Source organism: Salvelinus fontinalis, chromosome 25 (assembly GCF_029448725.1).
Source record: "Salvelinus fontinalis isolate EN_2023a chromosome 25, ASM2944872v1, whole genome shotgun sequence".
NCBI lineage: Eukaryota > Metazoa > Chordata > Actinopteri > Salmoniformes > Salmonidae > Salvelinus > Salvelinus fontinalis.
The window spans coordinates 32,059,375-32,075,795 of record NC_074689.1 but is presented as its reverse complement, the minus strand read 5'-3'; the positions used below and the strand labels follow the sequence as shown (position 1 = coordinate 32,075,795).

Below are 16,421 nucleotides of genomic sequence, written 5' to 3'. Positions count from 1 at the left end.
TAAAAAAATGAAAACACCAGGTCATGACAAGCCATCTCTCATAGTCTGTATACTAATATTTACTCCATTCATTACAATGATCTTCTAGGAAATACCAGAGCCATACATATATAGGATCTTCGTTTGACCACTCTTTTGTTGCTGAGAATGTTTGTGCATCACAGGAAATGCATAGGAGCTTGGTGATTTACATGAGTTCACTGAAAACCCCCACTAACACACAGTTATAATAACAGTATTCCACTTTTTATGTAGCCTACTTTTGGCCAGCTAATAGCCTAACCACCGATCAAGCAACATTATGGACTAAATGTTCAAATTCTGTTGATGCATTTTGCTGTGACAGTATAGGTCAAATGAGGATCCTACATCTGTATAGCCATCCATATATGGCTCTGGGAAATACCATCTATGGGTAGTAACAAAATGCATAAACACAAATGGCAGAGCAACCTCAAGAAGGATTGTATATACCAATGATCACATTGTCATGGCTACAGAACTGAACATGACAGGCAATAAGATTAATTTAACAAATATATATATTTGATCATTTTTACTCACTCTGCATTGTTGGGAAAGGGCTCGTAAGTGAGCGTTTCATGGTGAAGTCAACCTCTCTTCTATTCGGTGCATGTGACAAATACAATTTGATGTGATGACTGCAGCAATCTACCTGACTTCACTGAAACACTACCTCATCCTGCCATTGACTTGTATCATGACCACCATGACTATTTGATCATGCTTCCATACAGTATTTCCCAGATACAATCTCATACTTTCTGTTAATCAAAAACTCACTAAACTAGAGCATGGTGGATACATCTTGGTTATCATTGACAACAATATAATTATTAACAATAATTGTTACCTCTATTTGAATAGCAAAATGGAATAATGGAGCTTCACTGGGCTGATTCCATTAATTTAGCTTTGAATGTGTTTGTATCTTATTAGTATATTGAAATATAAAATATAAGGTTATTACAATGGATATGTATTCCTTAAGCAAAACATGAGATGTATTTTGAAAGTCTATTTATTTGTATATATCTTCATATATAATCAGACACCTCATCCCCCACTTCCTACTGATCAACGTTCTCAGCGATCAAACAACAGGAATCTCAAGCTCATCTCTGGGTCTCAAATAGTTACATTATGATTTGTACAATAATGCAATCCAAATTCCATTATATAATTGAGTGGTTGATCAATGCAAATATTAATAATCATATTGCTAATATTGACAATGAGTTTCTCATTGAAAGATTGATGTCTGAAATCAAAAGATTATGATATGGGTTGAGGCCGTCAAATGTTCTTACTGAGGGGTTAATCAATGCTAATATGGATAATGCTATTGATAATATGAATTAGCCAATCAAATTGGTATTGATAAGATCCACGCCATTGCTTCTACAACCTTTGAGGTAACCTATTGTATGTGTCAAGTATTTCAGTGAGGCTCTGATGCTACACGGTTAGGGGATAGAAGCCTGTGGGTCTTTGTGTCTGTATAGGCTAGGGAGGAGGAGGGGTCATAAAGGCTACATATACCCCGTTGTTCAATTCGATATACAGAAAACCACAACGCTTATCGACTGGAATAAGAAGAATTCTATAAGCATTAATAACAGCACATTTACACCGCGACTATTTGACATGTCCGTTGTTTTATCGTAGTCTATGTATCATACTACATCAGACAACAAACGAATTTGTTTACATGAGAGAGTTGTGTCTGGATGTTGCTAATTTACAGAAAATGTCCCCACATTTCGGCTGGAACATGCCGGGTAGATTGCTATTAAATTGAATATGAATATTCTCAGACTGATAACACCACTTTAAATAAAGTTAGATTTGTTTAGATTTTCACCTATTTACATACCTATTAACATGCTTTCATACCTATTAACATGCTTTAGCCTACTACAAACGAATGTTATATGGAGCCTATTGTTACACAAATAGACCACAATCGGTAAAGTACTTACAATTCGAAAGATACATATGCCTACTGTGCGTGCCGGTATAACCCATAGTAACGGTTTCCTGAAATAATCAATAATTCATCAATATTGTATGCTCGATAAAATGTTTTTCAAGTACAACTAGAGGTTACTTCATTTAGAGACAGGCTACATTTAATGACCAATAGCCTGACAAACCACTTGACTTTGATTTAATTCAGCCTTTCATGGTATTGTGTTTATGTTTAACGAATAATTGTAAATGACTGAACTGACATAGGCTACTATAGCTCTTTTTTGTGTCACTCAGAATATGTCGCGACCAATTTCAGCTGCACATGACTAGTTATACACAACCTAAACCAATGTTTTTCAAGTAATATTTTCGAGTATTTTGTAAACAATCCCGTCAAATTTGAGAAAAATGACGTGTGAATCAGGGTAATGCCACATTGCAAAGCACCACTTTCCATTATGGCCCATTTGATATCTAGTCTAGGTTACACAAACAATGACCCTTAGCAAATAGTTAAACCGAGCACTACAACCTCACACCGACTAGACCATGGCTATTCTGCACAACACAATCCAATGTAAAATTTAACGAAATGTAAAAAGTAAAAAAAATACCTAAAAGTCGAAATTCTGTCTTACTTGAGAGGCTGTGCTTACGCAGTATCACCATCCTCCGATTAATAGCCAGATCAGTCTGCAGAAATTTCTCTACACCGACTGTTGGACTTGGGCAAAGTTTCAAACTTTACAAGCCCACCTCTGGCCTAACTGATGGTGGAATTTGCATCTGCAGGGAGTAGTCATTTTACGGAGTAGTCCCCCCCTCCCCTCTAGGTATTGTTTTCTCTGTTTTTACCCTTTCCATTGTGTTGACCCTCCGCTCGGCCATTGGTTAATAAATGTTTGTCTGTTTCGAAGTGCAGGACAATACGGGATGGCCTGTGACCCCGCAGAGCCCAGACTTCGCGCTGGCTCATTGTGACGCGCTGGGAAAGGGGCTTTGGGAGGGGGACCCCGGGCACTGACCCGCGCACATCCCGTAGCCTCGCCATTCAATGCTCGCACTGCTGCATGTCGCCCGCAGCTTCCATTGTTTCAGGAGGAACAATAGGTTTTTTCTACGCCCTCACAGATAAAATAGGCGGCTTTAAAATGTCGCTCTGAAGTGGCAGCTATCCAGATATGTAGCCTGATGTAGCTTGGCCTGAATGGCTTTGTCCATTTAGCTTTAAATAACCTGTTTTGCACTATACCACTGCTGCTACAGTAATGCGTTTTCACATATTGATTAATCCATACTAAAACTGTAGAAACAAATGAATTATATTCCATGCCTTCCAGATACGGTATTAATATTTGTAGTGGCATGCATTATCCGCCAATGTGGCATCATCAAACGAGAATTGAATTTTCACAGCAATCGTGTGTTTAAAGGCCCGTTGTATTATAATGTAGTAGTAGCCTATAGTACAATTGTATAGAGGGCAGGCTGGGAGGTAAAGGTCCTGTGGATGGAGAGGAGAAGGCCTGCAGCCTCCACAGCGTCAAGAGAACAGAGGGAAAGCAGAGGGAGAAGAAGCAGAGAAATAGAGGGGGTGTTTTGTTCTTAAAGGCTGGTGCATTTTGAACATGCAGCAGCTTCTGTATTCAGAGCAAGTGGAGGACACACATGCTTTAGTGACATATCAGATGTTCAAATCAAGTCAACTGAAATATATTTGTATGTAACAATTTGCTTTTCTCTGTGTGTGTATATGTGTGTGTGTGTGTGTGTGTGTGTGTGTGTGTGTGTGTGTGTGTGTGTGTGTGTGTGTGTGTGTGTGTGTGTGTGTGTGTGTGTGTGTGTGTGTGTGTGTGTGTGTGTGTGTGTGTGTGTGTGTGTGTGTGTGTGTGTGTGTGATTCACTGTGTACGCGGGTCATTTCATTGAGCCTATAGGGCTTTAGTGAGTTTAGACAGGCTAGGGTGACATCATCTTTCCATGGGGCCCAGTGTGGGGATCCATACTGTGTTGTCTTTCGATTGGATATTTTGCCCCTGCGTCGACCTCCACAGGAACTGCGGGGAATACAAACCAGTAGCACAGAACACATGGGTGGCACTTACTTCAATTAATTATTCATTCGATATTGAATAGCTCGCACTGTATAGGCCTAGTGGATTTTTCACACCCATTTCAAATTTGTTTAACCAAAATCGCAAGCCTATAGACCTAGAAGTAGGCTAGCTACTATCCATAATGTGACTGATATTAATGTCTCTGCGTTTTTCATATCAAGTCAGACATTGACTGATGACGCGTTTGGAGAATTATAGTCGCCTATGTTCCCTCACATTTTACTGGCCTTGGGTCTACAATATTTGACATTTTCAAAAACCTGGTGTGCTATGAAGCAGAAATAGCCTTTTGCCATATTTGATGGTACTGTAAGTGCTGAATCCACCTTATCTCATCTGACCTAATTAGGAAAGCTGCAGCAGTTTGCCTAACTCTACACTGGAGAGTTACATGCGCCAAAATATCCATGACATCTGCGCTTGTAACATGGTGCTAAGCATGGCTTATCCAGAGGAAGTGCAAGCCTTTGCAACATTATAGTGTTTTAGAAATATATGAAGAATGGTATGCATGTAAATAAATGCACTTGCGTGAATAAGGCCCTTCTTTATTTAAAATAGGCTACCTACCTTTATTTACAATAGGCTACCTACCTTTATTTACAATAGGCTACCTACCTTTATTTACAATAGGCTACCTACCTTTATTTAAAATAGGCTACCTACCTTTATTTACAATAGGCTACCTACCTTTATTTACAATAGGCTACCTAGAAGACCTTCATGCATAGGTTAAGTACATAACGATACTCTGGGTCGAGGGGTATGCTTAAACATCTACAATCGTTAGAAGTTGTAAATATGAATTTGTACTTATTTTAAGGTCGTGTAATAAAATTACATTTATATATGGCCCATGAATCACGTGCGGTCTGAGGGCTCACCATCTCACAGGATCAAATGCAGTGAGATTGAGCTGCGGTCCAGAGGCATAACTATAACGTACTAATGGAGCTCTCAGGACAAACGGTATTAAACATGACAAATTGCGCCCAGCACATGGAGACGACGATTCAATGCTGTACCGTTATTACACACACTCCTAATCTAGGTTCAGATTATAGTTGATTCCATATATCTAGTCCATTATGATTTAGTGCACTGCTAGGCTATATTTAACACCATGAAAGATACAAACACGACGAACAACATGGGCAGATGACAAACTTAACCAAATTATTTACATGTTATATTGAAATTTGATATTAAAAAGAGAGAGAGAGAGAGAGGGAGAGAGAGAGAGAGAGAGAGAGAGAGAGAGAGAGGGAGAGAGAGAGAGAGAGAGAGAGAGAGAGAGAGAGAGAGGGATTTAACTCATTGTAATGCACAGAACGACCTGCCCTCTTGAAAAAAAGGAAAAAACGCAGCCATGCTTTGCAGAAGCTAGAGCATTGCTCATACTGGTATCCACTACTCGCCTGCCGGAGTCGTCCGATTGTCCATCGCTACACCGAAATAACCGGGAATACAAGTTGCTTTGCTAAGACCAAAAATAACTACACCATATAGTGACGTGAAAGACAACACAAACGAATGGATACACGAAAAGACTATAAGATGGACCATATGGCGAGAGATGGTGAGTATGGTCCATGTTTCGACTAGGTCCGTGTCTTATATCATAAATTAGATGAAAATAAATGTGCTTTTTAAGTCTGGTCACTGCGTAACATAAAAACGGACCATGCACTAGGCCTGTATGAGGTCGTGGTGTCGGCATGGTTCGCTCTAGGCATATGTGCTCAAAGATAACGGACATTCCTTCCCACGTTGCACTTGCCATTGTTATTGCGGGCGTTCAGAAAAAAATACCTAAAGTATTCATGGATATGAATAAGGCTGACAAAGAGCCAGACAAAGAGACAGAAAACATTACAGTGCAACTGGACACATATGAATAGAGTTATATAATCCATAACAACGACGGCATGGATGCATGGTCATTATGCACTTGTTTATTTGTTCGTTCGCGCAGCGCTTGAAGACAATAGGTCCGCGCACATTGGGTCAACTGGGTTGCGTTCTCAATGGTTAACGGATGCGAAGACTGTCATACGGTTTTGTCATACACTCCAAATATCGGTTCATAAAGGACGGCTTCATTTAGATATTTCATATGATAGAGGGGATTTTCCCCCCATCTAAAATGGCGTTTCTCTTTGTTTCTCCATTGAATGGGTGATGCAGTTCAATAATCATATTCGGTAACCTTCAGGATCCACACTGCATCCTAGCGTATGTTTATGGATGAATATAATCTGTCTAAAGGCAGAAATAGCCCCCAAAGTCTAGTGGATCGCTTAGAAGCACTGTTGTAGCAGTAGCCTACTTGCTGTAGTAGATAGGCTACTCGTAATATTAGTGGCGGAGGTAATAGCAGTATTGTAGCAATGACTCAATCATTGATTATTGAAATGTCAGGATACTTTGCACTGGTTCATGAGGTAAATTAATGGACATAAAGACTGAATTCAACACAACCAGAGATTACATCCAATAGCTTATTGGAATGCAGTTTCAAACGCGTTTATAATGCGCTATAAACACTATGCCTTTGATATGCTATGCACATGGCTAGCCTGCTGTGCACAATTAATTTAATTAATGCACACATTATCTTGCTTTCAAGAGAAAATGTAAAATAGTTTGCAAGGTGCATGCACCTGTTTCAAAACCACCAAGAGCAGATAGGCTCCAGCATTGGACTTAAACAAATTGTTTAACTAAATTGTTGTCGATGGCTGACAGATATGAAACAATTCGGCAAACTGTTAAAAAAAGAAAATACCTCTCGCTCTCTGCTTAACTCGGAATCGGAATGTGTGCGCGTGTGTACGTGTGTGCGTGTTCATTTTTAGAATAGTATAACATTGTATAAGTGTCAAACCTTTAATTTAGGCTATATATTATCAAACTACTCATCCAGATCACAGTGCACTGAAATGCCAAAACAATATTTAAAATCCTCTATTTCCATTATGTCCATCACCATTACATCTTAACTGGGTGCATTGGGTAGCCTAATTGCAACAGCTAAGAAACAGGGAGATTATAGGTTTAAACTGGGATTGAAGTGCTTTTTCCTTAGTTTCAAGGGCACAGGAAGCTGATCGGGGACGTTGGCTATAGAGAGAGAGAGAGAGAGAGGGAACATCTGTTTGCCCAGTGACGTCACCGCCCCCCATGCAATCCTCTTGCGCTGAAGGCAGATGCCTTATTTGTTTGGCTAGAGCGCCATTAATCCTAAAGTTATCCAGCGAGTGGAAAAGACCGGGCTGAGGGCGATCAGTCACATTTAGCGGTGTTGGAAACGGGACATGTACAGCTCAGCTCAGCTCGTCCTCGGTCCCAGATGGATTTGTGAGGAGAGGAGCCTATATACCTTTGCCTTCGGTGGTTCCACGGTGCGTTGATGGAATACGGTATGCGGGAGGGAAGCAAGCTTTTCAATTGTACCGCTCGCGCTTTGCGGCATCTCTCTTTTTTTTAACTTGACCTGCGACTAGACGTGTGCGGTGCTATGCGTTCTCTTGTAAAGGGCCATCCATTTTTTTCTACGCAGACAGCGACATGTATGGATCTCTGTAAGATTATTTAAAAAAATAAGATGATTGCAGTATTGACTTTCTAAGAAGGTTTGTGACGCATTTTGTGTTTTCTTCTTTTTTTGGTAGATATTTGATGGAGGAATACGACGAGGTTGAAGTCTACATCTGTCCGAAGCTTTTTTGAAGAGACGATCAAACGTCCCGGCTCTCTTTTTTTGCCTCCCGAGATGAATTCGGACTAACCATCATTTTGAAACTCGCCACCAAAAAACAGCGCTAGTGACGACTTTAACCCATTACGCACCAAGTTCAATGCCCGCGGGCCTTCAATAGGCTTAGCCTATTGCAAACATTTTTCAAATTTTGCCAAATTACATTCAGTTTTCACGGTGGGGTAATGTATATACATTTATCAGCAACTTTGTCTACCATTACAGAATGATTGGCTGTTTTGGGAGTCCAACTTCAAAGAACAATGACATCGACATTGACAAGATGTATATCCACATAACTATACTATAACTATGAAGGAACGGGTGGGTACATTGAACAAGGAATAGTATGAGTCGAAGTGGTCACACACACACGCACACACACACACACAGAGAGGGATCTGAGGTTCTGGTTCTGGCTTTCCGTGTTCACAGCGGACCTTGATTTAATGTCTTACAATTAAGGCACGCGGTGAATGCCAAGAGCGGAGCCTGCTATCGTCGGCGCGAGAGCACACAGCTTTCATTAAAACAACACGCTAAAGGGATAACGGAAACGCTTTGTGTGTCTGCAATTGTTGTCTGTAAATTGCCCTCTATTTTGTATTGTTTTCTTTTTTCAGAATAAAGAAATTGTACCCAATATTACCAGCTCATGTCTTACTTTTTTGACGGTCGATATGCAACATGATATGCTTAAACACATCCATCTGAAACAAATGCAGCTTAAAAAAGGTGGTATGATGTTGTGAATGTGCGCTGTGGTCGAGTGTCTATGAATGTTGACCTTTGGCAGAGGCCTTGCTTATTCACGGCCTGCTCTGAAGGCGCTATCCACCTCTACTGGTGCTGAAACCAGCTAGCCGCCGAGACGAGCAGCCCTTTGTTTTAGTAGGCCTGCGCTATGCAAACGCTCCAGAAGAATATTATACACGAAATATACAGTAAGCTCAAACAAATGCAATTCATTCTATTGAATACACGAAAGTAGGGCACAACGGGATTTATTTACACAAAGGCACTGTATGCATGCATCAGCACTCACAAACAGGCACAGAAACACACACGCCACAAGCATGCACGTAGGAACATGTATAGCCACAGTTCTACATTGCATCGTGTCTAATTCTGAGGTTTACGTGTAAGCTTAATGATATAAGCCTAGTCGAACAAGATTACTTGACATTTGCAAGCAGTGCATTTTTCTTTCTATAACATAGCCTAATGTAACGACCAACTCAATTGTAGCAAGCCAAACACGGGATAGTCCTAACCTACATACACTCATCCGTAGGCCAGCAGGTTCAACCGTCCATTCTAGGATCATTTGACTCAGAATCTGGACAGATAATCCAGATTCAAATATATAGTGCATCTCCACAATTTCGAATAGATATTGATATGCATTGGTCAAAAGCATTTATTCAAATTCAATCAAATCTAAGTCTATGTTGAATCGTTTCTTCCCTGTTTGTAGATTTACAATAATTCCCATAGGGTTGCTCTGCCACCTGGTGGCCGTTGCATACATGGGCAGGCTTGAATACATTGTGTACCACTGTAGGCTACACGCCACAGAGTGAGTGAGGGTAAACGTACATGGTTCATGTCGAATCCTTTTATCAAGTTGACAAGGTTTCAGGGTAATCACTAGCAAACAATATACACTACAATTCATCAGAATTTTCTGTGGGAATTTGTATTTGATAGGTCTATAGGCATACAGTATCCACATTTTAAATCAGAATTTAAGTTATCTGACAATCACAAAGCACCATAGGAAGAAGAGAAGGCCCTCCTAGATGATGCAATACCCATTTCACTACCCTTGGGTACCAGTGGTTTGCCCGTTTTCCTGAATTAAGTTAGGATTCCTCCCACTCCTTTGGTCAGCAGTACGAAATAACAGGATCTTGGCTGATACGTTTTCAGACACTGTACACGTCATTATAATGAGGCTGAGAAAGACAAGAGAAAGGGAGGGATGGAGGCAGGGAACAAAGAAAGAAAAATAGATTGTGCATAGTGTGGTAGAGAGATAGTCATATAAAAGCATACTGGGTTATCTCTCGCAGGGCTAGGGTCAATTCGAATTGAAGGCAATTCAGGAAGGTAGCTTAAATAACCATTTAAAATAAAAAATAAAAAATATATTTTTAATGATTTATCAATAAACTAAGGAGTAGAAGCCATTTATTTAAAAAGTTATTCAATTTTCGATTTTTTAATTAAAATCACTTCCTGAATTGATCCCAGCCCTGGTCTGTAGTCATTCTGGTGTATAATGTATGGGTGTTGCAAATAATGCCACATTTCCTGAGTACTTTTAGGTTATTATACTGCTGTAGAAAATAATGGCACATTTCCTGAGTACTTTTAGGTTATTCTAATGCTGTAGAAAATAATGGGCCTCTATGAATGACCTCAGCAACATAAAGATTGCCTATATATATTCTTACTCTTAATAGTAAGTTAAGACCCTGACTGAGTTACAATATGGCTGTGTGCTCGATATATACAAAAGTATGTGGACACCCCTTTCAAATGAGTGGATTCGGCTATTTCAGCCACACCGGTTGCTGACAGGTGTATAAAATCGAGCACACAACCATGAAATCTCCATAGACAAACATTGGAAGTAGAATGGCCTTACTGAAGAGCTCAGTGACTTTCATTGTGGCACCGTCATAGGATGCCACCTTTCCAACAAGTCAGTTCGTCAAATTTCTGTCATGCTAGAGCTGCCCCGGTCAACTGTAAGTGCTGTTATTGTGAAGTGGTAAAAATTGTCTGTCCTTGGTTGCAACACTCACTAGCGAGTTCCAAACTGTCTCTGGAAGCAACTTCAGCACAATAACTGTTTGTCAGGAGCTTCATGAAATGGGTTTCCATGGCCGAGCAACCGCACACAAACCTAAGATCACCATGGGCAATGCCAAGTGTTGGCTGGAGTGGTGTAAAGCTCACTGCCATTGGACCCTGGAGCAGTGGAAACGCATTCTCTGGAGTGATGAATCACAATTCACCATCTGGCAGTCCGTCAGACTAATCTGTGTTTGGCAGATAGATGCCAGGAGAATGCTACCTACCCCAATGCATAGTACCAACTGTAAAGTCTGATGAGAAGGAATAATGGTCTGGAGCTGTTTTTCATGGTTCGGGCTAGGCCCCTTAGTTCCAGTGAAGGGAAATCTTAATGCTACAGTATACAATGACATTCTAGACGACTCTGTGCTTCCAACTTTGTGGCAACAGTTTGGGGAAGGCCCTTTCTTGCCCCTGTCCAAAAAGCAAGGTCAGCACAGAAATGATTTGTCGAGATCGGTGAGGAAGAACTTGACTGGCCTGCACAGAGCCCTAACCCGAACTCCATCGAACACCTTTGGGATGAATTGGATCGCCGACTGTGAGCCAGGCCTAATCGCCCAACATCAGTGCCCAACCTCACTAATGCTCTTGTGGCCGAATGGAAGCAAGTCCCCACAGCAATGTTCAAACATCTAGCGGAAAGCCTTCCCAGAAGAGTGGAGGCTGTTATAGAAGCAAAATGTTGACCAACTCCATATCAATGCCCAAGATTTTGGAATGAGATGTTCGACAAGCAGGTGTCCACATACTTTTGGTCATGTAGTGTATATTGTAACTCAGTCGTGGTCTCAACTTACTATTGATGGGTAAGAATAGTAGAAAACACCAGGTGCAATTTCAAAATGTTGTTGTGCATCAGCAGCTTTTTCCTTTGTGTCAGTCAGAGACAGTCACTCAATTAGCCATGTCAGCTAGCCAGCTATCTAAACTTGTAGTAATCCACTGATTTTTTTTGCCTCAAGGTGGGGGGATCCACGACCAAATCTCACTTAGGGCCACCAAAAGGCTATTGTAGGCCCTGCACTCAGGGCAGGACCTGGCACAGAGAATAGCCTCACTGACCTAACATGACCTACTCTAAGATGAGAAGCACAAATTGGTCTGAAGTGACCACTTGGGGAAATTGCTAATCAATACAAAGTAAATATCTTTATGTGATGTTGTTGCCATGCAACAAAACATTTGTGGATGACACAACTGATATGAAAGTGATTTAATAAAAAAAAAATCTAATAAGTATAAACACATATTGATTGATATTCATGGCTGGACACCAGAAGTTCCATTTCAACTCAGAACATTGAGGAAGTGAAATATAATTCAGTTCATGAGTTGGGAAATCATGCAAACTAAACAATTGTCCATTCATGAATTTCAATCTCCTCTAAATTACATAGAATTATGTCGGATTTATATAATTCCTAAACATGTCTACTCTTACTAAGATCTCCAGTGGTTTATTCACCATTGCACCATTAAAAACATAGCTGTCCTCATACTAGGTGTTGTCTTCCACCTTGTGGTAGACATTACTTACTACAGTAAGACTCAAACGAGATAAAGAAAAATATTGGCAATGGGTTTTCCCTCAGCAAAGGAAACACTGTGTGTGAGATGACAGTTACTTAGTAGTCGATGTAGAGTGATCAATTGGAGGATGCAGACAAAACCAAAACACAGTCTGAAGACTGAATTTGTACCTATTGTGTGTAACTGGAATAGTGACTACTATGGTCCACTATTGAGGTATGAAGGTTTCTGACAAACTTTGATTTGTGGGTGAATTGCATAAACAGTGGGGCAAAAAAGTATTTAGTCAGACACCAATTGTGCAAGTTCTCCCACTTAAAAAGATGAGAGAGGCCTGTAATTTTCATCATAGGTACACTTCAACTATGACAGACAAAATGAGAAAAAAAATTCCAGAAAATCACATTGTAGGATTTTTTATAAATTTATTTGCAAATTATGGTGAAAAATAAGTATTTGGTCACCTACAAACAAGCAAGATTTCTGACTCTCACAGCGTGGTATTGGGCAGCAGCAAGTTCTGGACTCCTGGACATGGGAGGAGATTTTGTACGGTAAAGGACCACCCACCTGAGGGCCGAGCGGCGGGTGAACGTCTGTTCCATCTGAGGCAGGGGATGAGGGGTGCGCAGGACTTCGCACTGGAGTTCCGGACCTTTGCCACCGGCGCGGGATGGAACAACAGGGCCCTGATCAATCACTATAGGTGCAGTTTGCGCAAGGACGTCCCTCGGGAGCTATCCTGTAGAGATACCACCCTCACCTTGGACCAGCTGGTGGACATGTCCATTCGGCTGGACAACTTGCTGGCTACCCGCGGACGTCCGGATTGGGCTCTGTCAGTTTCATCCCCCAGCACCTCCGCTCCGACGCCCATGGAGCTAGGAGGTGCTGCAACGAGGGCGACCGGAGGAGGAGCTCTTACCTGCACCAGCTGTGGTCGTAGAGGGCACACTGCTGACCGGTGCTGGAGGGGTTCTTCTGGGAGTCGAGACGACAGGCAGGGCACTGTTCGGTCACCCCAGGTGAGTCGGCACCAGGCTCACCCAGAGACCCCGGTTGCTCACATGTATGTGTTGATTTCTTCTCCTGAGTTAGCCCCACATTCCCAGCATAAAGCACTAGTACATTCAGGTGCAGCGGGGAATTTTATTGACCGCGGTTTTGCGTATAGTTTAGGGATCCCCCTTGTTCGGATTGATAAACCCTTCCCAGTGCACGCTTTAGATAGTCGACCATTAGGGTCAGGGCTAATCAGGGAAGCCACGGCTCCAATGGGCATGGTTACGCAGGAGGGTCATGGGGAGAGAATTAGTCTCTTCCTTATTGATTCTCCTGTGTTTCCCTTGGTGCTGAGGATACCCTGGTTGGCCTGTCACAACCCCAAGATTTCGTGGCAACAGAGGGCTCTAAAGGGGTGGTCAGAGGAGTGCTCAGGCAGGTGTGTAGGAGTTTCCATCGGTGCAACGACGGTGGAGAGTCCAGACCAAGTCTCCACCGTGCGCATTCCCTCAGAATATGCCGATTTGGCGATTGCCTTCTGTTAAAAAGAAGGCGACTCAATTACCACCTCATCGACGAGGGGATTGTGCGATAAATCTCCTGGTAGACGCTGCACTTCCCAGGAGTCACGTGTATCCCCTGTCACAGGAGGAGAAGGTGGCTATGGAGACCTATGTCTCCGAATCTCTGGGGCAGGTGTACATTCGGCCCTCCACGTCACCTGCCTCCTCGAGTTTCTTTTTTGTGAAGAAGAAGGAGGGAGGTCTGCATCCGTGCATTGACTATAGAGGTCTAAATTCCATTACGGTGGAGTACAGTTACCCGCTACCTCTCATCGCCACGGCGATTGAGTCATTTCACGGAGCACGCTTCTTCACAAAACTGGATCTCAGGAGCGCGTATAACCTGGTGCGTATCCGGGAGGGAGATGAGTGGAAGACAGCGTTTAGTACCACATCCGGCCATTATGAGTACCTCGTCATGCCGTACGGGTTGAAGAATGCTCCAGCAGTCTTCCAATCCTATGTAGACGAGATTCTCAGGGACCTGCACGGGCAGGATGTGGTGGTTTATATCGATGCCATTCTGATATATTCCGTTACACACACCGCGCATGTGTCTCTGGTGCGCAGAGTGCTTGGGCGACTGTTGGAGCATGACCTGTACGTCAAGGCTGAGAAATGCTTGTTCTTCAAACAGGCCGTCTCCTTCCTAGGATATCGCATTTCCCCATCAGGGGTGATGATGGAGTGTGACTGCATTGCAGCCGTGCGTAATTGGCCGACTCCCACCACGGTAAAGGAAGTGCAGCGGTTTTTAGGGTTTGCCAACTACTACTATTGGAGGTTTATCCCGGGTTTTGGGCAGGTGGCTGCTCCTATTACCTCACTGCTGAAGGGGGGACCGGTGCGTCTGCGGTGGTTGGCTGAGGCAGACAGAGCTTTTCGTCGCCTGTAGGCTCTGTTTACCTCGGCCCCCGTGCTGGCTCATCCGGATCCCTCTTTGGCATTCATAGTGGAGGGGACGCATCCGAGGCTGGGATTGGAGCCGTGCTCTCACAGCGCTCGGGTACGCCACTGAAACTCCGGCCCTGTGCTTTCTTTTCGAGGAAGCTCAGCCCGGCATAGCGAAATTATGACGTGGGGGACCGGGAGTTTTTGGCTGTCATCAAGGCTCTGAAGGTGTGGAGAAATTGGCTAGAGGGGGCTAAACACCCTTTTCTCATCTGGACTGACCACCGTAATCTGGAGTACATCCGGGCAGCGAGGAGACTGAACCCTCGCCAGGCAAGGTGGGCTATGTTTTTCACCCGGTTTAGGTTTACGATGTCATATAGACCGGGTTCCCAGAACACTAAGGCAGACGCACTGTCACGACTGTATGATACGGAGGAGCGGTTCATCGAGCCCACTCCCATACTTCCGGCCTCTTGTCTGGTGGCACCGGTGGTATGGGAGATGGATGCGGACATCGAGCGGGCATCACGTTCAGAGCCTACTCCACCACAGTGTCCAGCTGGACGTGTGTACGTTCTATTCGATGTTCGCGACAGGTTGATCTGGTGGGCTCACATGTCACCCTCCTCTGGTCATCCGGGCATCGGTAGGACAGTGCAATGTCTTAGTGGGAAGTACTGGTGGTCCACTTTGGTCAAGGACGTGAGGGTTTATGTTTCCTCCTGCTCAGTGTGCGCTCAGTGCAAGGCTCCTAGGCACCTGCCCAGAGGGAAATTACAACCCCTTCCCGTTCAACAGCGGCCTTGGTCACACCTGTCGGTGGACTTCCTGACTGATCTTCCTCCGTCACAAGGCAACACCACGATCCTGGTCGTTGTGGATCGGTTTTCTAAGTCCTGTCGTCTCCTCCCTTTGCCCGTCTCCCTACGGCCCTACAGACTGCAAAGGCCCTGTTAACACACGTCTTCCAGCACTACGGAAGACACCTTGTTTCATGTGTCTCTCCTCAGGCCGGTGGTGGCTGGTCCGCTTCAAGAAGCTGAGGTGCGGGAGTTTCCTCTGCCCCCTCTGGACATCGAGGGGGCCCCGGCGTATGCAGTTCGGTCCGTACTGGACTCGAGGCGTCAGGTGAGGGGCCTTCAGTACCTCGTGGATTGAGAGGGGTACGACCCGGAGGAGAGATGCTGGGTGCCGGTGGAGGACGTATTAGACCCATCGATGCTGAGGGAGTTTCACCGCCTCCATCCGGATCGCCCTGCACCTCATCCTCCAGGTCGTCCTCGAGGCCGGCGTCGGCGCGCTGCGGGAGCCGCGCGTCAAGGGGGGGGGGGGGGGGGGGTACTGTCACGACTTCCACCGAAGGTGGTTCCTCTCCTTGTTTGGGCGGTGCTCGGCGGTCGGCGTTGCCGGCCTACTAGCCATCACCGATCCATTTTTCTTTTTCCGTTTGTTTTGTCTTTGGTTCATTCACACCTGATTTTCATTTGCTTTAATTTCTGAGTGTATATTTACCCCTGTTTCCCGCTTAGGTTTGTGCGGGATTATTTTCATGTTGCTCGTTGAGGTTTTCCTCAGTTTATTCTCTTGTGTACAGTGTTGTAGAATAGTAAGGAGAGTTGTTTTTCTCCTTCCGTTAGTGACTGTGTGTTCCTATGTCTTGGGCGTTTATTGGTATTGCACCTGACGCATTTTT

At 43.6% G+C, this 16,421-nt stretch overlaps 1 long non-coding RNA gene across 1 annotated transcript; it reads left to right on the top strand.

Annotated features, from left to right (window-relative positions):
• The first annotated feature begins 5,471 nt into the window (after positions 1-5,471).
• LOC129823137 (uncharacterized) lies at positions 5,472-8,516 on the top strand. Its single transcript, XR_008754577.1, has 2 exons — positions 5,472-5,690; positions 7,786-8,516. It is a non-coding gene; the product is annotated as an uncharacterized LOC129823137 (long non-coding RNA).
• Positions 8,517-16,421: the final 7,905 nt, after the last annotated feature.